This window comes from Lepidochelys kempii, chromosome 7 (genome assembly GCF_965140265.1).
Source record: "Lepidochelys kempii isolate rLepKem1 chromosome 7, rLepKem1.hap2, whole genome shotgun sequence".
NCBI classification, from domain to species: domain Eukaryota; kingdom Metazoa; phylum Chordata; order Testudines; family Cheloniidae; genus Lepidochelys; species Lepidochelys kempii.
In genome coordinates this window covers 122910939-122923220 of record NC_133262.1, presented here as the reverse complement: position 1 = coordinate 122923220, position 12282 = coordinate 122910939, and the positions used below count along the sequence as shown (strand labels likewise).

The following is a 12282-nucleotide window of genomic DNA, read 5'->3' as shown; positions in this document are numbered from 1 at the left end:
ACTCCTTGATTTTACACACACACCAGTCCTGGAACAGAGGTGGTCAAAAGAGCATGCAAAGCCATCCTTTCTTCTAGGAATCTCAGCCCAATAGCAGTGCCCTGTTCCTCCTTGAGGCATTGGAGACCAAGGCAGAGAGCAAACTCTCCTGCTTGCATAGCAACCTCTCTCCTCAGGCTGCCTCTATGCAGAAACCTCCCATAACACAAAACTCAACATGGCAGCATGTCTCCCCAAGAGTCAAAACTTGCTCACATGCTAAGAACGTGGATGACTAGGACAGTGCCACCTGGTGACACCTGCCATTAGAGCAGCCACGGCCATCTCTCTTTTCCTTGGCAGTCCTGTGAGAGCCATGGAGGCTGTTCAATTATCCCAAGAGGTGCAGTTTATTGGGCCGCGAGCTGGAGCACACTACCAAGGCAGGTGTGAATGGGGGCAGAGAGGGATAGGAGAGGAAGGAAGGAGCTAGCCTGTGCTGGACCTGTTCTGTGCATACCTATGATTTCAATCCCTGATAGCACTAAGTGGATTCTCTCTATAATTCTCTCTCTCGGTATAATATTTCGATACCATTTTACTACTCCCCCATCCCCAAAATAGGGTCACATTAAGCCACCTCTTGGGGGTGGCACCATCATTTTGCTAATGAAGCCTGTTCCGTCCCCTCCCCCCAAGCACAGACGAGATCGCAGTCTTCCCCCAAGCATCCTCCCACGTTACAGAGGGGCGCGCAGGAGCCTGGCTGACTCAGACGTGGGTCAAGGAGAGAAATGACAGGAGAGAGTGAGCTTGGGCATTTCTGCGCAGAGCACAAAGGGGGAACTCATCTCTAACTCCAGTAACTGGAACCTCTGAGATCAGACTTCTGGAGTCGCTGGGCCACCGACTGCCCCCTGCAGTTGGGAGCGAAAAGGGGCAGTTTGGATTTTAAGTGTGTGGAGCAAAATCTTTGTGTGGATTTTTTGTTTTAAACTTACACAAAAAAGAGAGATCTCTGCTCTCCACCACGGGCAGCGCTGCTCTACCTCACGATCACCGAGCTATTTCAGCCCAGCAGCGTCTCTAGACCGGTGTCTTTCTGGGACCAATGTAATATGCTTCTGAGGAAGCACACCAGACCTGGGTGGAGGAGAAGGAAGGGGAGTATATTTCGCAAAATATTTTGCAAGGAACTAAGGTGTTTTTGTTTTGTCTGAAATTCCATCGGCCCATGAAAGTGTCAAATAAATTTTGTTGGTGAAAAAACCCGACAATATGATTTTGTTGGGGGAAAAACCCACTTGCTCTTTTACTCTTCCCCCATCCCAGCTGGAAAAGAGGGGGTTCGGGGTGGGGGGGGAGATCAAGTGAGAATTTCCCCCAACAAAGACAAAAAGTTGTGTTTCAAGACTTTAAAAAACGGTGTTTTGATGAAAATGAAATTTTTCTGCAAATATTTTTATTTTGGTCAGGAAAAAGAAGCCACTTTTCATTTAAACACCCACACAGCCCTAACTTTACTGAAAATGTTTCAACCAGCTCCCAAGAGAACATACCTACAACCCTCCCACCTAGGAGGAAATGGGCATTTGTGCTTCCTGCTCTGAATGCCACAGGACAAAGTGTTGGAGGCCACGTAGGTACCCAGATTAGAGGTGCTTTGCCATCATCCCAACCGCCAGCTCTGCAACGCTGGGCAGAGTACAGCACGGCCAGAGTCTCCTTGCTGGTCCTCCCAGTTTATAGCATCTGCCTGTAGCTGTCTCCCCCCATCCTTTTACTCTCCACTCGGTTGTAGATTCAGCCCCAACTTCATCACTTCTTTTATGACGGCCACGTTAGCTTCTCCAGAGCAGGTTAACGCTATCCTTCACCTTGGCTTGTCCTCCCGTCTCTCCAGGGGAAAAGGCCCATCCACCATCCCATGCCTCACTGCCCAGCTGTCAGAAAGCTGGACTCCAGCTTCCAGTTCAGCAGGATGTACTGAGCCAGACTGTCCCCCGCTGTGAGCCTTTTCTCATCATAAACACCCACGCAAAGCGAGCGGCAAACGCTACTCATCATCCACACGGCCACTTGGCCTGGGCAATGGAGAACCAGGCCCAATGCACGCAGCCCTTCAGAAGGGCTGGGTACGGAAAGGGTCCAATTCTGCAAACACTGGACTGCCTTGAGACACCCAAGCGAAGCCTCCAAGAGGAGTGAGGGGTACAAATCCTCGGGATCGGGCAACTGGTGGGAACCGCCCACGTAAAGCAGGAAGGTACAGTATTATAGCAGCTGCGTTAGGAGGAGACTCGGTAACTGGAAACAACCCTGTTCTCCAATCCAACACCAAGATGAAAGACTGAACCAGAAGCCCCTACTGAAGCTGACAGCCCGACAGAGCCGGGTAAGACACTGAAGAATCTAAGCTCTCCGTTTACTCTAGAGTGGCAAGGCATTTTTAAATTACTGGTTGATTCAAGTGTTTATTGAACAGTAATCAGAGCAGAGACTGGCCGTGCATGCCTTCCCTCCCCCAAAAAGAGCAGGGAATTTAGCAGTGAGAGCTCTGACAAGCTCAGCATCCTGACGGGATGTTCTTTTCCCCATCACACAGGCCAATCTGCTTCCCAGGAGGAAGCCCTCACCAGCCAGACGGCCGCTCGCCCCACGTCCGTCCCCAGCACTGTCCTCCTTTGCAGAGCTAACAGTGGGAGCCGTTTTAATTTTCATGGCCATATAGGAAAAACTAAACCACCGTCCTGTGTCGCTGCCCATTGCTCCGGGATGGCGATTACATCAGCGCAGCCATTTTCGTCGGCTCTGCAGACCCAGCCCGGCAGAGCCCGTGCTTTGTTTCAAGTCCCCGGGCTCTATGAGCAGCCAACGGGAGTACTCACGTGCTTAAAAGCGCTTTGCTGGATCAGGGGTCAAAAGCCTCAGGCCTGAGATTGCGAGAGGTGCTGAGTTCTTGCTCTTCCCGCTGGGGTCTGATGCTGGCATTCAGGGCCTCGAAAGAATCAAGGGGGAGCTGTAACATGCTGACCCTCCTCCCCCGTAGCAATCCATTCCCACCTGGCAGTAGCTGCCGACAGAATATTGGGGCCTGCCACTTTCTCCCATTCCTTTGTACACCAGCGGCCGTTAAAAAGCTCCTCATTAGCTCTGTGTGCGGATATTGAATGCAGCTGTCACTGTTCCCCTCCTGCAACAACAAGTCGCCCGAATATTCCCCTCTGGATTCCTTTTCCCACAAAGCACTTCTAAAACCGCCGCGGCCCACCGAGAAATGGATGATCTTGTTTTCATTTGCAAGGCATGCACAGAAAGTGGCCTTGCTTAGATGCCCCCATGGGATCCGTTCCCATCTCGGCTCCGCTTATTAATGGCTTGTAACTTTCTCACATCTATTTAGAGACACCAGTTCCCCTCCCAGCCTGCCTGAAACACACACAGTGGCCATTCCCCCTCAGACACGGCTGCCCTTCGTTTTTACAATAGTACATTTGTGCATTCTGTTAAAAGCTCACCAGAGCGGTGCAAGGTCTGGGTGCAGCACAGGAAAGGGAGAACCGGCTGGCGTGGGAGACTGATAAAAAAGCACACAGAGCCTCCGCCCTCAGTCACTGATTTTAAATCAGCCCAGCTGATTAGTGGTCCAAGCCAGCCGACTGCTGTATGGCGGCCTATGCAACGCAAATCCAGTGCTGAGTCTCAGAATGGCTCACGCCCATTTATGTCTTATTTTCCTTTCTCTATACAGACCACCAACAGGTGGGCCTGGGGCTGGAGTTAGAGACCCTCCAAAGTCTAGATTTGGAAACACATCACTGCAAGATTAAGGTGATCCAGAGACCCACAGTTCTGAACTTTGCTACTGAGCCAAAGCCAATAGCGTACATGGCGATCAGTCAGTACGTAAGTCAGCACCCTTTGCAGGGCTACTTCATAAGAACGGCCATCCAGAGTCAGACCAAAGGTCCATCCAGCCCAGCATCCTGTCTTCCGACAGTGGCCAATGCCAGGTGCCCCAGAGGGAATGAACAGAACAGGGAATCATCAAGTGATCCCTCCCCTGTCGCGCATTCCCAGCTTCTGGCAAACAGAGGCTAGGGACACCATCCCTGCCCATCCTGGCCAATAGCCATTGATGGATCTGTCCTCCAGGAACTTATCTAGTTCTTTTTGAACCCTGTTATAGTCTTGGCCTTCACGACATCCTCTGGCAAAGAGTTCCACAGACTGACTGTGCGTTGTGTGAAGAAATACTTCCTTTTGTTTGTTTTAAACCTGCTGCCTATTAATGTCATTGGGTGACCCCTGGTTCTTGTGTTATGGGAAAGAGTAAATAACACTTCCTTATCGACTTTCTCCACGCCCGTCATGATTTCACAGACCTCGATCATATCGCCCCTTAGTCGTCTCTTTTCCAAGCTGAACAGTCCGTCTTCTTAATCTCTCCTATGGAAGCTGCTCCATCCCCCTGATCATTTTGGTTGCCCTTCTCTGTACCTTTTCCAAATCCAATATGGTATTTTTGAGATGGGGCAACCAGATCTGCAGGCAGTTGGCACACCCTTGCTCATCACCAGAGACTGGAAATCGGGCATACATTTTTAATGGTGAGAATAATTCATCCTTGGAACAATTTACCAAGGGTCATGGTGGATTCTCCATCGCTGACCATTTTTAAAACCACAATGGGATCTTTCTCTGAAAGCTCTGCTCTCGGAATTATTGGGGGGCAGTTCTCTGATCTCTGCTGTACAGGCAGGCAGACAACATGATCACAATGGCCCCTGCTGACCTTGAAATCTATGTTTCTAGGATATTCCTGGGTTTGGATCTTCGCTAACAGTTTCCTTCTCTTGAGTTTTCCTGGAGGGGCTAAAGCTGGGATGGATCCAAATGGAGGCCTTCCCAGAACAATGCTGCAAGGAACCCTAGGGGGATGCACAGAGTTTCTGCACACACACTGGAAGTTTTCATTGTACTGATGTCTCTTCGCTGCTTTGGACGATGGACAAACCAAGTCTGGAGCAGGACCGTTCTCTGGCCTGCATGTAGCGAGCCAGCGACGGGCTCGGCAGTCCCTGAAGAGTGGGCAGGATGCGGGGAATTTCACTGGGGGGGGGGCCAACTGGACAGGCACAGCCCCTATCTGAGCAGTCGCTGTGCCAGCGAGGGAAGACACAACACCCAGTTCCGCACAGACCAAGGGCAAGCACCAGGATGGCATCTGTCTGAGTACCATTGGATGCACTGGCATATGCGGGCGCACGGTGTGCCACACGCCGCCGGGGGCTGCGACACCAAAGTGCTTTCATGCAAACCGGCTTCGGGCACCCAAGCAACAGATCCCTGGGACTCCTACACACGAGCCCTGCGCACCGCTTTGACCACGCTGCATCAAGCAGAAGCGAGAACATGAAATTGTTTGTCCGAAGCCAGTGGATCGCTCCCCGCCCCAAAAAAGTCATGCAAGTAGATTATACGTCTGGGCTGGTAAATGTTAGGGCTACTTGTCTTCCGTGCACCAGACGAAAAACAGATCAATAAAAATCATGCCACTTGCCTGGCTATGGACAGGCGTGCACAGTTTGTCTTCCAAAAATAAATAAGCCCTGAACTTTGTTTCCTTGCCATCTCCTCCCCTAGAAAGCTGGCAGACCGCCGGCCAAACCCGGCCTCAGGAAAGATTGCTGGGCCTTTCTTTATCGCAAAGCAAACTCTGCTCAAACAGCAGTCTAAAACGTAACCAGATAGGGCAAAGCAAATGCTAATGGCAGACCCGGATTCTTGGGTGTTCGCGTCTTCCCAATGTAGGGGTTATGAAGTCAGCTTTTCGGTGTTTTTGCAGAGCAGTAATTACACCTCCTTCCCAGCACTCCTTTGTCTGCGATCAATGGGTAGCTTTTTGTCTTGAAGGACAATCATCCAATTAGCTGTAAAAGCTGGTTAATTTTTTACCCAGTGAATATAGAAAGAGGAACTGCTGGGGTTTAAATTTTATTTTTATTTATATTTTTTTGCAAGCAGGGGATGTTAACTCATCCTTGGCCTTGTTCGATTGGCAAACCCGAGTGCTCAGAGACCTTCCCTTGGCATGGGGAAAGCGGAGAGAAACCAGACCCTGTTCCTCAGCAAAGGATCAGAGAGTCACACAGCAGAGTGAGTTCAAGCTGGGGCAATACAAACGTCGCAGTGCAGTGACAAGGAAGTGCCCACACGGACTGGGGGGGGACTGGCTGGCTGGCATTTCACACCCACAGGAAGCTGGGTTTGTTCTGCAAGTTCTCCAGGTGCATGGCTTTCCCCGGGGGAAATCAGCGATGGGGAGGGAAGGCAAATTTCTGTCCCAGCCTCAGAGCTCACTTGTTTTTGGAAGTTTGATACCCAGGCAGGCCCCAAGCACTTCCTCCCTGAGCCAGTACATGACTGCCCAGAAAGGGATGATGGGAGAGAGAAACAAACAGAACTGCAAGATCTGACCGGACAGATGCATCTCAGCTCTACGGGTCACACTCAGGCCTTAGCCAGCCTAGAGATATATTCAGGCCACGTCTGCCACAGAACGTGCCAGCCTACATTCTAACACCAGCATCCACGCACGCTGCAGCTCAGGAGGGGAAAAGCTACAGGATGAAAGAAACCAGTTATCCATGGCCACAACAATGCAAGCTATTGTGCACTGGGCAGCTGCAAGCAGACGGTCTAAGCCAGACAAGACAGTCCTTGCCACCCTGAACATCGATCCAATTCTGTTCAGCAAGAGGGTCCCGGTGGGGGGAACAGCCCCTTGGAGATTTTCCCCAGTGTAGACCAACATAAGCAGCCCAACACAGCCCACCTGACGTAGTGGTAGGGATGGGAGGGAGAGCAGCCGACTGGCAGCTGGATCCAATTCACTTGGAGGGGCTGCGCAGGTTCCTGGAGAAGGTCAAAATTAGGGAGGCCCAAAGCCACCTTGGCACTCGCTGGCCTGCCCCAGATTCTCCAGAGCCACAGAGTTTAAGGCCAGAAAGATTCACCAGAACATCTAATCTGCCCTCCTGCATATCACAGACAAGAATTAAGACATAAGAATGGCCAGGGTGGGTCAGACCAATGGGCCATCTAGCCCAGTATCCTGTCTTCCAACAGCAGCTGGTACCAGATGCTTCAGAGGGAATGGGCAGGGCAATTATCAAGTGTCCCATCCCCTGTTGTCCAGTCCCAGCTTCTAGCCATCAGAGATTTAGGGACACCCAGAGCATGGGGTTACATCACTGCCCATCCTGGCTAATAGCCATTGATGGACCTATCCCCCATGAACTTATCTAGTTCTTTTTTGAATCCCATTATAGTTTTGGCCTTCACAGCATCCCCTGGCAATGAGCCCCACAGGCTGACTGTACATTGTGTGAAGAAATACTTCCTTCTGTTTATTTTAAACCTGCTGCCTATTCGTTTCATTTGGTGACCCCTGGTTCTTGTGTTATGGGAAGGGGTAAATGCAACATCCTTATTCATTTTCTCCACAGCGTTCACGATTAGACCAAAGTATAATAGCTCTCAGGAGACTAAGCCCCTGGTATTTAAACTACTCAACTAAAAAAAAAAAAATTCTACACAGTTTATTTACATTCCAGCATTCCCCTGCCAAGCTGGTAACCCAGAGAGTCTTGTTCTAACACGTGAGAACTGGAGAGCAAAACTAACCCATCTCCAGAACCATCACGCTAACCACATGGAGCCCAGATGTCAACAGCCAGCATAAGATAAACGAGGGCATTATAACTCTCATTCCAACACGCAGGGGTGTTAACGAAGTCCCGTACACAAGTGGCACGAACCTATTTGATTTTTTATCTTGACAGGGCCCTTTTCAGGGGGAGTTTTGCAGCATTCCTGGAGAAACGGGGCAATGCTTTGTTGTGAAATGGGCTTTGCCAAAGCCACATCAAGTTCACTGCCAACTGAGAGTGGGATCATCAAGTGGGAAAGTTCCACTTCAAAAATCAATGCTGAACTGGACTATACCATGATGTGGCTGTATATGTGGTGACTTTCTTCCTGACCCTACTCCGCAAGTCTAGGTTGTGCCCTGAAGCATGACAATAGGTACCCCTTTAACTTTTACTCTAGCGGGTGTAATTGCATTGCTACGTTAATATAGCAATTTTCTACTTATTATGGCCGCTTCAGATAAAATAGTGCAGGGAAATAGGTTAGCGTCTAACAGACTTTTGAAAATCTCCCGGCCAGGGCCCGTGAAGAGGGATTACATTTCCATGTGCTGCCATTACCCGGACCTTCACACAATAACCAATAGCTCAGTGTCTGAAAACACACTCAGCAGCACCATGTGTTTTGGCTATTATTTTTTAAGCTGATATTTTTAAGCTGGCTGCATAGGACTCCTGGCTAAAGCACAGCTTATGTCTCTTGCCAGCCTGTTTTTCCTGGGGCAAGCTCCTTGCTTAGTTTCTGATCCTAATTACATTTTTCTGCTTCTAATTTAAAAGCTTCCTTTTAAGAAAATGGAATGACTTACAATACTCAAGAGCTGAAATCCTATCTGTCTTCTGATCCTGCACTTACACAATGGGGCCTCTTGATGTCTTCACAGAGGGCTCTGAAACCTGTGTCAGACTTCTGGGAGTTGAGAAGGAAAAGGAGTGTTCCCAAGAACCCAGTTGTGGCATGCATGCTGTATCCACCAGCTGTTACTGAGTACTTTAACTGCAGTGTAGACATATCTTTACAGTAGAGACCCATGGCTGGCCAAAGGCTCGAGGGGCTCCAGCTGCGGGGCTGTTTAATTGTGGTGTAGACGTTGAGGCTGGGGCTGCAGCCTGAGGTCTGGGACCCTCCCACCTCGCAAGGTCCTAGAGCCCGGGCTCCAGCCCAAGCCCGGAAGTCTACACTGCAATTAAACAGCCATGCAGCCCAAGCCTTGCAAGCCCACATCAGCTGGCACGGGCCTGCTGCGGGTTTTTAACTGCAGTGTAGACAGACCCAAAGAAGACACCACATAGCACTGCGAGAGGGTCTTACAAAAGCTGCAGTGATTCTAGCCTGCCTCGTCCGTTTGTCAAAGAACAGAAAGGTCCCGCTCAAAGGCAAGGGAGCCAGTGTTGAGCAAAGAAACAAATCCATAGTCAGTGCGGACCTGTTGGCTCCTGTGGGCCCCCACTTTTCACTGCTGTCCCTTCAGTGCTCACTTGAGGTGTTTTCCCACATGTGAGGTATTTCCTTATCACAGCGTGAAAAGGCCCCTGGGGGAGCAGGCAGGAAGTGCACCTTTACCTTCTCCTTGGGGCCTGATTCTGATCTTGCTTACGCAAGCGTCTGTTCACTTCAGTGGAGCTGTTCTTGATTCTTACACTGATGTAACCCTCGCTTAATTGTTCTGCTGGAAAACGAAGCATCTGTTACTTTTAAAACTTGTTCCCTGATCCCTATCATCCAAGCAGTTAATATTGATATTAATGAGTGATAGCGGCTCAGGTTTGCCATACAATGCGATACAGGGCTGTACACCCAGCCCCCAACCATGAGACATGTCCAACTGTGTTCTCCTGCCACCATTGTTCATACCACCTTCTCCTTTCCGGCCTGGCTATACTTTTGGGGGGATCACAGGAATAGAAAAGACACAAGGCTAGAGTTGGCCATTGATCTGTTCCAGCCATGACAGTGTCTCTGTTCCTAGGGGGGAAAACAGTCCCCATGGGCCACGCAAAACATGAAGCTGAGTGGTGCAAATTCAGTTACAAGGGTGAATCAGGAAGATTAGCTGCAGCTTGAGGACACGGTTCATATTCATCTCAGTTCACTTCATTTAAAAATTAACAGTCATAGGTCTGCACTTTGGCCATTGCTGTGTCCGATTTTCATGAACAGATTTTACCCCATGAGACCAAAGTTTCGTAACACTGAGCTCATCTAAATACTTCTCATAAAGTGATGAGCTTTGCACACAAAGGGAATGGAGAGGGTGGCTCAGACATAGCACAAGCCCACATGGGCTGCATGCTATTCCGCCAGTCAAGACACTCCTGCGCCACTCCAGATCAGAGTAAGTTGTGTTGGGCTTTACGTTTTTAGTGTCCGTTCAAATTCGGGGGCATCAAACCGGAAAGTCAGTGCCCAATGCCCAGCTGTTACATTTAAAGCGCAGTACTCTGTTCAAGAAGCCACAGTCCCACCTGCCAACTGTCCAAAGCCTTACTACACTTAAAAGAATCGATTTTAATGGGCAAGGAAGCCTCATTTGAGTTCCTTCCGGCCTGCAGAAGAGAAGAATGAGGGGGGATTTGATAGCTGCTTTCAACTACCTGAAAGGGGGTTCCAAAGAGGATGGCTCTAGACTGTTCTCAATGGTAGCAGATGACAGAACAAGGAGTAATGGTCTCAAGTTGCAGTGGGGGAGGTTTAGGTTGGATATTAGGAAAAACTTTTTCACTAGGAGGGTGGTGAAACACTGGAATGCGTTACCTAGGGAGGTGGTAGAATCTCCTTCCTTAGAGGTTTTTAAGGTCAGGCTTGACAAAGCCCTGGCTGGGATGATTTAACTGGGAATTGGTCCTGCTTTGAGCAGGGGGTTGGACTAGATGACCTTCTGGGGTCCCTTCCAACCCTGATATTCTATGATTCTATGATTCTAATGATCACCAGACTGCATGTGGAAAAAGCCTGTGATCCCGTCGAGTGGGCCTGCCGGCAAAAAGCTGTTCTTGGACTGGTGAAGGAACATCTTAAATGAAACTGCTACCTAGCGCTCTGAAAGCTAGACTCCAGCTTGGAGTAGAAACAGCCCCTGTCACCACTGCATTGTAGTTATCACTTAGGCTGCCCCACCTCCCACTCCTAGTTTTTACCCTTGTGCTTGCTGTTGGCTATTAAATTGTGTGGCTTGAAAGAGTTCCAAGGCATTTACACATATCAAAAGCTTTCCCAAACAAGCTTTTGTGCCAGCAATATACTCAGTGCTCCCAAGAGTTTTCGACTGAGCATGTCAAACAAAGCACTTGTGTCAAAAGCTGAAATCTCTTCCTGTCACAGAAGACAACAGAAATCCCCCATGCCACCGTTTTGGGGATATACATTTATTTCCTTAAATCCAGCAGGCTAAAATTCACTGTGAACATTCCCACAATCCTGCTCTCTCATTCATAAACTCTCAGATAGTTAGGGATACATATTCTGCCTTCTACTGAAAATATTCTGCCTTAACCTGCAAGCCCTCGTTAAGAAAAGCACAATCAAATCATAGTCAACAGATTTCTCTCCCCATATTATAGGCCACCATACCAGCAGGTAAAGATATCAAGCCAGAGACAAAATACATTGCAAATGTCGCAGCTTTTTAAAGAGTCCAAACTGAAATCAAACCCTATTCCTTTGTTCTTAGAGGTCAGAAATCAAACTAAAAATTGCTCCATGATTATAAAACAAAAGGGCAGGGGGCCCTCCATTTTTCTCATGTATTTTGTTACCCCTCGCCCAGCAAACCTGCATTCAGTTTTGAGAATGGTTCCCACCACACCACAACTTTAGCTGGAACAACCAACTGGATAGGAATGTTTTTAACCGACCTTAGCTTTCTATATTACTCTAGGATTGTAAGCGCTTTAGGACAGGGAAGGCCATTTGCCATGTTTGTACCTTGGCTTGAACAGAGACCAATCCGGTTGAGGATTCGAGGTACTATCACAAGAGTATTGCCTCAGGACAGGCAAGGATACCCCAGAAACCGCTAGACCCAGCTTTCTTATTCAGAACACTAAGAGCTATGGAATGGAAGGAGCTTTTAAGAGAACCCAAATTTGTCACCTGTTCCATTAGAAGCCCAACTGGGCTCCTTCCATCTCTCCATTCCCCCTGCCCCCACAGGTTCCCTGTTGCCATCCTCCCATCCCCATCTATTTTAGGGACTCTCTGCCTCGTGCCAGGGGATCTTGAGCCCCCTTCCCACCACTATTCTTATTCTCATACATGCCAAGGCCAGAAGAGACCAGTGTGATTATCTAGTCTGACTCCTTTTATGGCAAAGGCCAGAGAACTGCCCCCAAAATAATCCCTAGAGCAGATCTTTTAGAAAAACAAGCAGAGAAATGACATCAAGTCGAGTGTAAAGCCTCGCAAGGCCATCCAACTAAGCAGCTTCATTCATTCAAGCTCGTACACTCAGAGCGAATGCTCCCCATTGGAAAACAGCCTCCCACACCAGTGTTATTAGCATTTGCGACATTGACTCAAACACAATCCGCCCATGCACAGCCTCTGCCCACAATGGGATCTCTTTGTATTGTTCTCTCCACAGTCACT

At 49.1% G+C, this 12282-nt stretch overlaps 1 protein-coding gene across 8 annotated transcripts in view; it reads right to left on the bottom strand.

Moving 5' to 3' along the window:
- The window catches only part of SEMA4G (semaphorin 4G), a 108324-nt gene that overhangs the window by 80209 nt on the left and 15833 nt on the right, over positions 1–12282 (bottom strand). The window contains exon 1 of one of the 8 annotated variants that reach the window (XM_073354525.1): positions 3498–3563. The exons of 6 other annotated variants lie outside the window; for them this stretch is intronic. The gene's annotated coding sequence lies outside the window, so the exon portion shown is untranslated. Of the gene's footprint in view, positions 1–2867; positions 3431–3497; positions 3564–12282 lie in introns of those variants that run through there. One more of the 8 variants, XM_073354522.1, reaches the window with a different exon arrangement.